Source organism: Musca domestica, unplaced genomic scaffold, assembly GCF_030504385.1.
Source record: "Musca domestica strain aabys unplaced genomic scaffold, Musca_domestica.polishedcontigs.V.1.1 26, whole genome shotgun sequence".
Taxonomy (NCBI): domain Eukaryota; kingdom Metazoa; phylum Arthropoda; class Insecta; order Diptera; family Muscidae; genus Musca; species Musca domestica.
In genome coordinates this window covers 356,471-368,846 of record NW_026712283.1, presented here as the reverse complement: position 1 = coordinate 368,846, position 12,376 = coordinate 356,471, and the positions used below count along the sequence as shown (strand labels likewise).

At 36.4% G+C, this 12,376-nt stretch overlaps 1 protein-coding gene across 1 annotated transcript in view; it reads right to left on the bottom strand.

The window, feature by feature from the left end:
• LOC101894676 (mucin-5AC-like) overlaps window positions 1-12,376 on the bottom strand; it is a 207,261-nt gene that overhangs the window by 168,935 nt on the left and 25,950 nt on the right. The window lies entirely within an intron of this gene.

Here is a 12,376-nt window from a genome sequence, read left to right as displayed (position 1 = left end):
TACTGGTAGTCAGTGATATATTCCTCAATATAGGAAATTAATATAAAAATTAAACATTTTCTAAAACATTCATAAAATCACCACCAAAGAGTAAATATTGAAAATAATCAACGTTTTTAATATCCTTTTTATTTTTTTCTTATTTTATCCAAATTTTAGCTTTATACCCACAACCATCGTATGGAAGGTATATTAAGTTTGTAATTTCCTTCGTAACACCTCGAAATATATATTTTAGACCCCACAAAGTACATATATATTATACTCAAATGTATATTATGTCTACAGGAGTTTTGATATTGAAAATTGGCCATGAAGGTCCACGTTTTGGTATAGCCCCCAAAGAATGATACCTCCCGATATTTATTATGATGATTATGATTTTAGCGACATTATTCAGCGGAACTGTTTCAAATTTGGTATTTGAAGTTCGTAATGGATTCTACAGCCTATGACAGGAAACTGTCTGTGCAGGTCCACGTTTTAATGATTTTAGCTATGTTATTCACCGATTTTTTCTCAACTGAATAGAATTATTAACATTAAAAAAACAATAAATAATTAAAACGACCTAAAACATAGAGATAATACGGGGTAAAATGAAAAACCTGTAACCAACTTCAGACTGATGTCAATTCTCAGCCACTCGTCCGACAACTGTTAAAATTATTCCACTGACAGCTCAAGCGTACAAAAGCATTTTGGTGAGAATTTTCCAAAAAAAAAGTTATTCGTAATGGAGTCAACCACAAGAGGCTATCGTTATAGCACTCCAGCATTTAAATGTGAATAAATCTTTTGTGCCTCGTACCATTGCTCGTTACGGTGATACTGGTAGCGTAGCCCGAGGTCAAGGAAGTAGACGGAAGAAAAGAGGAACATCAGCAGAAATAATTCGAAAAGTAAAGAAGCGACTTGATCGAAACCCGCGTCGCAGTGGCCGAAAAATGGGTCCTGAGCTAAACATATCGCAATATTCCATTCGGCAAAATTGAAAAATGAGCTCTGGGTAAAGCCACTGAAATTCCAAAAAGTGAATGAACTTACACCGCAACAGAAAGGAAATAGACTCCAAAAAAGCTAAAGAGTTCCTCCGCTTGGCCGAAACAGTTGAACTGCCGAATTTTGTTTTATCCTATGAGAAAACATTCGTTATCCAGCAGTTTGTAAACAAACAAAATGATCGTGTTTACTTGCTAAAGAGGTCAGCTGACAATGTGCACCTTCTGTTGGCCACCAGAACTTAAGCGCCGACCACGGTGATGGTGTGGGCCGCCATAACAGCCGGTGGTCGCTCTCCGCTCGTATTAATCGACCGTGGCATTAGAATAAATGCCGAATATTATCGCGAAAATATTCTGGAGAGTGTACTTAGCACTATCGCACTCAGCACGAGCCACCCAAGAATAGTTACAAAATGAGGTTCATCGCTTCATTTCCAGCGCACAATTGCCACCAAATCCCTGGATACCAATCCGTTGGACTATTGTGTCTGGAGTATTTTGGAAAGCAAGGTTGACACTAAAAAATACCAAGTTGTCGATCACCTCAAGCAAGCGCTTCGCCGGGAATGGGCCAAAATACCGAAAAGTAACATTCGAGCAGAGTGTGACGGTTTCATTGGCCGTTTGAAGGCCATAATTCGTGCCAAAGGTGACCAATTCGAACAAATCTAAACTTATTGTAAAATTTGATGCTATTTCCGTATTTTTTTTTTCTTTCATTCATTCATTCATTCATAAAATTAAAAAAAAAAGCAAAAATATGGCGTTTTACTTTTTGCAATTTTTTTATTTTATCGTAATATTATTATCATACTTAGATGGAGTTCGGAGATGGGCAATATCGGCCCACAAAACGTCGAAATTTTCAAAAAAAAAAAAAAAAAGAAAAACTTATTTAATTGCACAGAAAGGTACCTATCGGTACCTATCTTACAAAGGATCAAAATTTTGAAAAGCCATTAAGATCACAAAACGAGAAATGAACATCCTATTCCATTAGACTTGGTACGATTGTCTTCAAATTTCACACATCCCAATACATTTATTAACCCAAGGACTGGTGTTTAGATGGAATATATCGGCCCACTCGTTCGAGTACCTCCCCCACAAAAGACCGAAATTTTCAAAACAAAAAAATATTTATTTTCTTCGCACAAAGAGAAGCGATGATCCGATTTTGCATCAACCTTACAAATCCTTATATTTGCGTCAGTTCTAGATCAGATGAAAAATGGGTTATAATGGTCAACTCCATCAAGTACCTCCCTCACAAAAAGTCGAAATTTTGAATAACCGCGATGCTCATAAAACGCGAAATTATCATCCGATTTCACATCTTAATACTTTTATCACACATGATCGTGTGTCAATTTATTTAACACAGTATCTTAGCGATAAAGGCAGTAGAGATCGGACCATTACCTCTGGTACCTGACCCACAAAGGGATAAAAAATGTATATCTCTGAAGCTCACGAACACTAAACCAACTTCTGATTCAATTCAGACTTCATACATCGCAATATTTCCATCAACACAAGATCTGTTATAAAGATGGTAGAGATCGGATCATTTCTTCTGGTACCTCTCCCACAAAGGGTCAAAATTTTGAATAGCCAAAACGATCATAAAATCCGTGACAAGCATCCGGTTCTCTACTATTTTCACACATCCAATCATTTTTACTTACACAAGATCGGTTATGGGAATGGTTCATATCGGCGCACTCCTTCTGGTACATCCCCCCACAAAGGGTTCAAAATTTTGGAAAACAAAAATAATCATCCAACACTCCTCATATTTCACACATCCAGAATATTTTGCTAACATAAAATTTGTTGTGAAGATGATAGATATCTGCCAATCCCTTCTGGTACGTCACCCACAAAGGGTCACAGTTTCCAATTCGCATATTTGTCATAACTTGCGAAACAAGTCGGCGATTTTATACAACTTGCTGTATCTAAAAATTTCTCTAAACAAGAAATCTGATATGAATATAGAATTTATAATTTCGTATAAAATTGTTGCATTTCCTTAAAATTTTTCACATATCAATATTTGTATCTGTATTAGATGCAGTATGTCTGTTACCTCACGCATATTTCTACATTTTCCAAAAATGTTCACATATCTCATATAAAGTATGGAAAATTGTCGGTATAGTCCAAATATGTGCCATATTTGTAATATTTATATCAGACATAGGTCAGATACGAATTGGACAATATTGGCCATCTGCTTCGGAACCTCCCCCATAAATGGTCAACAGTGTGAAAAATCATAGATGAAGGCTGTCGGCAAAACCGACTGATACTATTTAACTTGTTTTTATCTTAAATTAAACAAACAGACAAGGGGACAATGCCCATTCGAACCAGAATATTTTGGATATTTTTAGGGATTATGCTACAAGCCCATACATAGGGTCATATTTCATTTATTTTCCTTAAGAATATTTATTTAATTCTTCTCTCTTAATATGACTACGTTAGAACTGTAGTCTTTCTAGGGAAAGTTTTTCATCCGGAAGAATACCCGCTGTAATATGATTTGGTTGGTTTAATTTACAGGTATTTTAATATCCTTTACATGTATTTTAATATCCATAGTTTTCTCTATGTAAAGTTAGACTAGTTCAGGCCTGCTGATATGACCGGATTCATTCAAAATTTCACTCGGCTGCCATAATTAATATTCTCTTTGCCACTATCTCCTTAAGCCACATATAGGGTACCTTCAATCCACCTAAGTCCCAAACTACTTTTCCCACAACAAAAATATATTTTCCACAATTCTGCACAAACAATTAAATACTTGAACAATTTCAGTTTGTTTTGCAGTTACGTTTTGTTTTGTTTGCTTCCATTTTGGACTGACTCGTTTCACTTCTCCACTCGCTACTCCTATTTTTCAGCAAGGGATTTGTCTTTCAATTTGTTCTTCTTACAGTTTGTATTTTTTTATTCAGTATCCAGTTTTTTTCGCTGGCCTCTTAGCTTTACCAGTCGCTGTTTTCTTTTTACTCCTTTGATGGTGTCCTAAAATGTTTCTCTCCTTTGATTTTGTTGTTGCCTCTGTTTTGTTTGTTTTATAGCCACTGACAGTTTATGGCAGCAGTAGTCCGTTTTTTTCTTATTTTATGTTGTTGTTGCTGCTGCTGTTTTATAGTTTTGTGCATTTTGTGGTCACTTAAATTTCCAACTTGAAGCCATACTCCAGCAATTGCAGTTGACAAGCACACGCACCAAGAGTATATGTATATATACATATGTGTTTGTGCGTGTGTTTGTAAAGAAATGCCCACTTGAGTGTCCTATACAAATAAATAAACAAACAAAACCACCCGAACAAGATTCCGTAAAAAAAAACACAAAATCTAGAAGAAAAACCATCAACTTTGGAAAGTCATTTTTCTGTGTGGTCTACAAGACTCCTCCGTCGTTGGCGTTGAATGTGTGGAAAAGCTGTGGGCGTTGTTTTTTTCACTAACTTAGATGGAAACGTTGTTGTTGGAAGGTAAAAGGATGCAGAACAAATACTGAATTTAAGGAGACAGAGGAAAAACTGGTCAGTGATCTAAGAAGTAGAGGATCATGGACACAAGAACAATTTGATTGTGGTGTTGTAGTTGTATCAGTTTAAAGCCGCATTTTTCTGGTACTGTGGTTCTGGCTACAATTCCAAATTTTGAAAATTTAGCTTTTGCTTGATTGGTTTCCAAATAAATGTAGTACGTTGAGTAGAATGTGTTGGAGATTTTGAGAGGTGAAGAGGGCTGTTCTTCCTGTACCGCATTCCGTCCGTCCGTCTGTCCAGGAAAATTTGTAATCAAGGTACAGGTCGCAATTATGGCCCCATCGTCACGAAATTGAAAATTGGGGTGGAATTAGTGTCAGAATAAAAGCCTATTGTTTTTGGTGATGATCGGGAAATATTAAGGGGTTGAAATAGGCAGAAAACAGAAACATTTTTGAAATTTTGAAAATTTAGCTTTTGCTTGGTAGGTTTCCAAATAAATGAAGTACGTTGAGTAGAATGAGTTGGAAATTCTGAGAGGCGAAGAGGGCAGTTCGTCTTGTACCGCATTCTGACGGCGGTTACAGCTGCAAAGACGAGGAGATAGGCATTAAGGCTATTACTGCCACTTTTAAGATTATTGTGAGCTGTCTGTCAGGCTTGTTCATCATAAGGCTCTCTCTTATTATTTTGATCCTTAGAGATATAGTGACGTTTCTTAGAGCTCTGGTTCGTATTAAATATAATAATACAAAATTACATATTTATTTTTTTAATAATAATTACATATGTATTGATGCGGGCAAAATGTGTCTCATAAAAATAACGGTATATACCCTTGGTCTCTTTGAACCAAATCCATTTCAGGACATTTGGAGTCGTTCATCCGTCTGTCTGCCTGGATCGCACGATAACTATTGAAAGGAATATCCCATTTGGTCCATACTTGGTACATCGTAATATTATAATCATTGAGTTATATTGAGTTCAGAGATGGACAATATCGGTCCACTGCTGTCTCCCACACAAAGCTCACAATTTAAAAAAAAAAAAAAAATATTGCAGGAAGTGAAGGATTATCCGATTTTCCTCCACCCTTGCAAATCCCAACATTTGGATATGTGCTAGTTCAGGGGCGAGAAATGGACAGTATCGGTTGCCTCCATTAAGAACCTCCCCCCCAAAGGGCTTTGAATATCCATGAAATTTATAAAACGCGAAATTAACATTCAACCCCATACAGATTTGGCACATCTCAATATATCTATTAACATAACATTTTCTTCTAAATCTATAAAAGAGGAAAATGTTTGCTATATAAATTTTTAAAATTCCACTTGGAACTGGAGATAGCATCAGAATCGGAGGTACCTTCCAAAAATTTTGATTTTATATCCACATATCTTTTGATCGAACACAGATACAGTCTCCAAATTTGGAATGCGAAATGGATTCGATTTCAACGAAATTCGGCTTGAGTGACTAAATTTGGTACAAAAATATATTTGTCAAATTATACTCGAATCGGTTCAGATTTGGATATAGCTCCCGTACAGCGTGAGATGTAAAAACTGCAACAAATTTCGGACTTCTGTCATTTCTAAGCCACTCGTCCGACAGCTGTTAAAATTATTCCAGTGATAGCTCATTATATTGTTTACAAGCGTACAAAAGCATTTTGGTGAGCATTTTGTGTCTCGTATCATCGCTCATTACCGAGATACTGGTAGCGTAGCCCGACGTCAAGGAAGTGAACGGAAGAAAACAACAACATCAGCAAAAATGGCTCAAAAAGTATTGATCGAAACCCGCTTTGCAGTGGCCGAAAAATGGCTCGTGTGCTGAAAATATTGCAAATTTCCATTCGGCAAATATTGAAAAATTAGCTCGGGGTAAAGCTATTGAAATTCCAAAAAGTGCAAGAATTTACACCGCAACAGAAGGAAAATAGACTCAAAAGAGCTAAAGAGTTGCTTCGATTGGCTGAAAGTGGTAAAGAGCCCAATTTGGTTTTATCCGATGAGAAAATATTCGTTGTCCAGCCGTTGATCGAGTTTTTCTTGTCAAAGAGGTCAACTGCTCGAATGTGCACCTTCGGTTGGCCACCAGAACTCAAGCGCCGGCCATGGTGATGGTGTGGGCCGCCATAACAGTCGATGGTCGCTCTCCGCTCGTATTTATCGACCGTGGCATCAGAATAAATGCCGAATATAATCACGAAAATATTCTGGAGGGTGTATTGAAGCCTTGAGCACGCAAACATTTTGGCCGGAGACCTTGAACATTCCAACAGGACTCAGCACCATCGCACTCAGCACGCACCACCCAAGACTTGTTAAAAAATGAAGTTCCTCGCTTCATTACCAACTTACAATGGACACGAAAAACTCCGGATAGCAATCCGTTGGGCTCTTGTGTATGGAATTTTTTGAAAAAAGGTTGGCACTAAAAAAATACCAAAATGTCGATCACCTCAAGCAAGCGCTTCGCCGGGAATGAGCCAAAATACTGCAGAGCAATATTCGGGCAGCGTGTAAGGGTTTAATTGGCCGTTTGAAGGCCGTAATTCGGGCCAAAGGTGACCAATTCGAACAAATCAGAACTTATTCTAAAATTTGATGCTATTTCCGACATTTTTTTCTTTCATAGAAAAGTGACATCAATTGCTCTTTATATATACCTTTTTATTTTTAGCAAATCACTGTAATTTTTCTTATAATATCACTGTCCCATAGTCACTCTGAGCTTCGGAAAATGCAGAGCGGATTTTATAGTACTTGGTTTGTAGATAGGAACCCCTATAACAGATATGGGCTCTAAGGACAAACTTTTCTGTCATAGGCTATAGTATCTATTACGAACTTCAAATACCACATTTGAAACAATTCCGGTGAAAATGTCGCTAAAATCATCAAAATACCGAATATCGGCAGGTTCCGTTTTTTGAGTGCTATACGAAGATGTTGACCTGCGCAGACAATTTTCTGTCGTAGGCTGTAGTATCCATTACGAACTTTAAACACCAATTTTGAAGCAATTCCGGTGAATATTTTCGCTAAAATCATCAAAACATCGAATATCTGGAGGTACCGTTATATGGGGGCACAGACAATTTTCAGTCTTAGGCTGTAGTATCCAATACGGACTTCAAATACCAAATTTGAAACAATTCTGGTGAATAATGTCGCTAAAATCATTAAAGTACCGAAAAAATTGAGGTGCCGTTATATGGGGCTATACCATTCAATGGGGGCTATACAAAAACGTGAACCTCTATGGCCTATTTAAAATCCCAAAAGTCCATATTATACATTTGACTAAATTTTTATGAAGCTATTTTATTTCGTTCGGAAGCTAGAATGATTTCCACAGACGGACGGACATTAAATCGACATGTTGATCAAGAATATATTAACTTTGTGGGGTCTAAAATGTATATTTTGAGGTGTTACAAACGGAATGACAATCTTAATATACCCTCCATACTATGGTGGAGGGTATAAAAATATACCCCAATGTTTTGAGATATATTTCGCGACATTCAATGAGAGTTTTAGAGAGATCTTAAGATTACTTCAAGAATCATTAGGTTAAAGTATGGGTAATGGTGTTGCACTTTTCAGTATAGTCCCTATATAAGGATAAACCCCGATTTCATGTATTTTTTCACGTTTCAGTTTTTACGTACCTATGATATTTTTAAGGTTTCTTATTGAAATTTGCTCAATTTTTCGCTCCCATCTAATACACCCCTTGCCTAACGGTTTTGGTGAAACACTTCATTGAATTTTCAATTCAATTCTACTCTCCAAGTTGTAGTGGGCTTTCTTTCATTCTGTTGCTCTTGTTCTTGCTCTTTTGAAGTGCAATCCTTCAGTAGCATTTATGACTATTCATGTATTTACAAGTGTTTGGATTTATTGCCACTGAAAGAGTGAAGAAGCGAAACCAGGAAATATCTTAAAGTTTAACCGTTCGTTATTTCCAATTCCATCCATAAAGCTAATGGCAACAAAATGTGTTGCTAGTTTTCCATTTATGGCTAAGTTTTGTTGTACTCCCAGGAAGAAAAAAAGGGGGAGAGGAAAACAAAACTTTGGTAAAATGATTTGTAACAGGCGTTTCCGTTACGAGTTTTCGTAGTTTGCTTATTTTCTCTAGATTTCATTTCTTGGGGAAATGTTTGTTTTAATTTTTTTTTATTTTATTTTGGTAGTTAGAAAGGAAAACAAAAATAAAATAAAAAAAAAACATTGAAATAACAGAGAAATGTTGGTCCACCATGTCCGTCCGCCCGTCCGTTCGTTTGTCCACTTGTCCGTCCTTGGCACTTCCCTCACTCGCTAACTGATAAAATTTCCGTCTTTGTGCAATTAATATTAAAAACCAACAAAAATGTGTGTTAGTGTGTCCCTTTTTCGTTTTGCTTCTCTATTTTTTTTGTTCCTGTGTCGCCAAATACTGTGAGTGTCTTTGTGTCCGTACTGTCATCATTGCTGTCTATAAATTCACTTCGCAGATATGCTCTTCGTTTGTACACCCAAACTGTCCTTCTGCTTCTTGTTGTTGACGTTACTTATTTTAGGTTTCCGGTTGTTTCTATTTGTTTTGTTTCGTTTGCCGTTGAACGTGGCCCAAACTGCGTTTCAGAGTAGGGGCGTAGTGTTGTTTTTTTTTTTTCGTTTCCTTTTTTATTTAATTTTGTGTGTGTGTGTGAGTCCGTTTTTGCCAATGATTGTCAAAGCGTTTCCTGTGCTGAATTTCCCTTTTTTGTGGATTCTTTGCAATATTCTTCCCTAGTTTGTTTTGTTTTTTAGTTGGTTTCATAAAAAATTTTTTTCTTTATATTTTCGAAGCAGTATAACTCAATTTTGTACATATATTTTTTTTTTACTTAATTTGTTTTCTATTTGGTTTATTTTGTTTTGTTCCCAATTCCTTTATTGGTCGTCTAAGCTTAATTTCATTTATTCTGTTAGTCCTCGTTTTTTTTGAGAATGGCTCCAAGGAATTACTTTGATGTTTTGTTTCAAACCTAATGAATGGACAACACAGAATATACATTATTATTATGGTCATTGACAACATTTCCTGCCATCGCCAAAAAAGGTCAAAGGAAGTGTTTTGGCTTAGTGCAACTATAAGTGACATGTTTGAATTATAATAATCAAATTTACAAAGATGTGAGGGGAAGGATTTTGGAAAAACTTAAAGAGGAAGAAAGAGGATTTGTAATACAATTTTTTAACAAATATTCATCTGTTGGGCAAAATATGCTTAAACATAGATGTTCATTTTCTATAGTTATTTTGATATTTCAACAAAAAATTAAAAATTGACATTTTCTTGGAAATACACTCTTTAAATATGAACGGACATTCTCTGCTCTAAATTAATTTGAACAAATCACCGTTGAAAAAATTTATCCATAAACCCATGACTATAAATTCAAAAGTCGTGGAAGAAATAATATTTAAAATATCCAGGTACAAATCTAGTTATTTCGACATCATTTAATATTTTTTTTCAAAATTTGGGCAAAGTTAAATTTTTTTAATGTTCTATCCTTAAAATTTGAATTTTTAAACGAACCGATTGTCTTCTCCTGTGAAGATTTAAAATATAGGATCACAGGCTCTCCAACTGTAAAATGCGGCTCGGAACTACAAAACTACTAAATTCACATGGACACAATACAGAGTGAGATGAAAAAACTGGAACCAACTTCAGACTGCTGTCATTTCCGAGCCACTCGTCCAGTTACAGCTCATTATATTGTTTACAAATGTACAAAAGCACTTTCGTGAGAATTTTCTAGAAAAAAAGTTATTCGTGATGAAATTCTAGCGAGATGGTGTGATTTCTTTATATTTGGCTTGAAAACCACAAGTGGCTATAGTTAGAGCATTCCAGCATTTAAATGTGAATAAATCTTTTGTGTCTCATACCATCGCTCGTTACCGTGATACTGGTAGCGCAGCCCGACGTTAAGGGAGTGGACGAAAGAAAACAGCAACATTAGCAGAAATGGTTCGAATAGTAAAGAAACGACTTGATCGAAACCCGCGTCGCAATGGCCGAAAAATAGCTCGTGAGCTGAACATATCGCAATATTCCATTCGGCAAATATTGAAAAATTAGGTCGGGGTAAAGCCATTTAAATTCAAAAAAGTGCAAGAACTTACACCACAACTGAAAGAAAATAGACTCAAAAGAGTTAAAGAGTTGCTACGCTTGGCCGAAAGTGGTGAACTGCCGAATTTGGTTTTCTCCGATGAGAAAACATTCGTTGTCCAGCAGTTTGTAAACAAACAAAATGATCGTGTTTACTTGCCAAAGAGGTCAGCCGAAAATGTACACCTTCGTTTGGCCACCAGAACTCAGGCACCGGCCATGATGATGGTGTGGGCCGCCATAACAGCCGAAGGTCGCTCTCCGCTCGTATTAATCGACCGTGGCATCAAAATAAATGCCGAATATTATCGCGGAAAAATTCTGGAGGATGTATCAAAGCCTTGGGCACGCAAACAGATCTTGGACATTCGAAAAGGATTCAGCACCATCGCACTCAGCACTCGCCACCCAAGAATGGTTACAAAATGAGGTTCCTAGCTTCATTTCCAGCGCACCAAAATCTCCGGATACCAATCCGTTGGACTGTTGTGTCTGGAGTATTTTTAAAAGCAAGGTTGGCACTAAAAAATAGCAAAGTGTCGATCACCTCAAGCAAGCGCTTCGCTGGGAATGGCCAAAAATACCGCAGAGCAACATTCGGGCAGCGTGTAATGATTGGATTGACCCGTTCAAGGCCAAAATTCGTGTCAAAGGTGACCAATTCGAACAAATCTAAATTTATCCTAAAATTTGATGCTATTTCCGACATTTTTTGCTTTCATTCAATAAAATTTAAAAAAAAATGTAAAAATTATGGCGTTTGACTTTGTTGCAGTTTTTTTGTCTTACCCTATATTGCAGGCAACAAAACCGACACATACTCTTAACTTATATTTAAAGAAATGAAATAATAAAAGTAAGCAAAGGTCGCGCTGGGTCGACTATATAATGCCCTAGAGCACTATAGTATATAGGATATACTTCTTCGAGGTCCAAAGTCATTGTTTCTTTGGTATTGGAGGTTTGGTTTACGCTCCTTGTCGTGCTGATGGGTATTCAAAAAAAAAAAAAATCATACAAAACTTCTGGTTCTTTTTCCCGCTAAATATTATCCAATGGCTGTGCCTATCTTGTCCTTACCTCTCTTCTTCCAAAATTTCGCGTGTATGGTTTTCAATAGTGACCTGTAGGGTGACTGTAAAATAAGAACCATCTTCAAATTTGGCCTTAATCCTACCCACATGCAAAATTTCATAAGGATCGGGCGATATTTGCAACCTGTATATTATACCCTCAACACATAATATTATAGGGTGAACATTTAATGTCAAACTAAGAAAAACACAATGCATATTTTTATGCCATTTTTAAGATTTTATCCTTTTATGAAAAGAGGTCATTTTGAATTGGTAGGAATTTTTAAAATCACTCCAGCACTTCGTGAGTTATAAACGTAGAAACTGACATAATTGTCTTTTACAAATTTTGCTATAAGTCCTTTTCATGCGATTTAGGTATTCGATTTAAAGAAAATTTTTGTATAATTTTACACAAAAGTTGTAGTCAAATTCACCCTCTAAGTATTGTCCGCTGACCAGAGAGCAGCTGCAAAATCAGGTTTTTTTTCTGTTGTTGGTCCATTTCAACCCCTAAATAATGTGCAATCATCTCCTAGAACAATAGGCTTCTATTCTGACCATAATCCCACCTCCATGCACAATTTCGTAAGGATCTGGCTATA